The sequence below is a fragment of the Arachis duranensis genome, chromosome 9, assembly GCF_000817695.3.
Source record: "Arachis duranensis cultivar V14167 chromosome 9, aradu.V14167.gnm2.J7QH, whole genome shotgun sequence".
Classification (NCBI taxonomy): domain Eukaryota; kingdom Viridiplantae; phylum Streptophyta; class Magnoliopsida; order Fabales; family Fabaceae; genus Arachis; species Arachis duranensis.
Genome location: NC_029780.3, coordinates 23,797,055 through 23,798,694, shown reverse-complemented (window position 1 = coordinate 23,798,694; position 1,640 = coordinate 23,797,055). Strand labels below are relative to the sequence as shown.

Below are 1,640 nucleotides of genomic sequence, written 5' to 3'. Positions count from 1 at the left end.
AGAGGATTCCTCTTCTTTTCTTGTTTTCTTCTCTTTCATATGAGTAGGAACAGGGAAAAAGGCACTCTTGTTGAAATTGATCCTGAACCTGAAAGGACTCTAAAAAGGAAACTAAGAGAAACTAAATTATAATAATCCAGAAACAACCTTTCAGAAATTTTCGAACAAGAGAAGGAGATGGCAGCCGAAAATAATAATAATGCAAGGAGAATGCTTGGTGACTTCACAAAGCCAACGTCCAAATTTAATGGAAGAAACATCTCCATTCCTGCCATTGGAGCCAATAATTTTGAGCTGAAACCTCAGCTAGTTGCCTTAATGCAACATAACTGCAAGTTTTATGGACTTCCATCTGAAGATCCTTATCAGTTTTAAACTAGCTTGGTGATTATACTACACCTACTTCCAAGTTTGATGGAAGAAGCATCTCAATCCCTACCATTGGAGCAAACAATTTTGAGCTGAAGTCTACAGGCTCATGCTTTTCCCTTTTGCTGTAAGAGACAGAGCTAGAACATGGTTGGATTCACAGCCTAAAGATAGCCTGGACTCTTGGGATAAGCTGGTCATGGCCTTCTTGGATAAGTTCTTTCCTCCTCAAAAGCTGAGCAAGCTTAGAGTGGATGTTCAGACCTTCAAACAAAAAGATGGTGAATCCCTCTATGAAGCTTGGGAAAGATACAAGCATCTGACCAAAAGGTGCCCATCTGACATGTTTTCAGAATGGACCATATTAGATATATTCTATTATGGTCTATCTGAATTTTCGAAAATGTCATTGGACCATTCTGCAGGTGGATTTATTCACCTAAAGAAAATGCCCGCAGAAGCTCAGGAACTCATTGACATGGTTGCAAATAACTAGTTCATGTACACTTCTAAAAAGAATCCTGTAAGTAATGGGATGCCTCAGAGGAAGGGAGTTCTTGAAATTGATGCTCTGAATGCCATATTAGCTCAGAACAAAATGTTGACTCAGTAAGTCAACATGATTTCTCAGAGTCTGAATGGATTGCAAAACGCATCCAACAGTCCTAAAGAAGCATCTTCTGAATGCATCCAACAGTACTAAAGAGGCAGCTTCTGAAGAAGCTTATGATCCTGAGAACCCTGCCATGGTAGAGGTTAATTACATGAGTGAACCTTATGGAAACACCTATAACTCATCATGGAGAAATCATCCAAATTTCTCATGGAAGGATCATCAAAAGCCTCAACAAGGCTTTAACAATGGTGGACGTAACAGGCTGAGCAATAGCAAGCCTTTTCCATCATCTTCTCAGCAACAGACAGAGAATTCTGAACAAAACACTTCTAATTTAGCCAATCTAGTCTCTGATCTGTCAAAAGCCACTTTCAGTTTCATGAGTGAAACAAGATCCTCTATCAGAAATCTGGAGGCACAAGTGGGCCAGCTGAGTAAGAAAGTCATTGAAACTCCTCCCAGTATTCTCCCAAACAATACAGAAGAGAATCCAAAAAGAGAGTGCAAGGCCATTGATGTGATCAATATGGCCGAATGTACAAGGGAAGAGAAGGACGAAAATCCTAGTGAGGAAGACCTCCTGGGACGTCCCTCAAGCAAGAAGGAGTTTTCTATTAAAGATCCACAGGAATCTGAGGCTCATATAGAGACCATA

General features: G+C 40.2%; 1 non-coding gene across 1 annotated transcript; it reads right to left on the bottom strand.

The window, feature by feature from the left end:
* Positions 1-610: 610 nt before the first annotated feature.
* Positions 611-714, bottom strand: LOC127742128 (small nucleolar RNA R71). The gene has a single exon (XR_008003315.1). It is a non-coding gene; the product is annotated as a small nucleolar RNA R71 (small nucleolar RNA).
* Between the last annotated feature and the right edge of the window lie 926 nt (positions 715-1,640).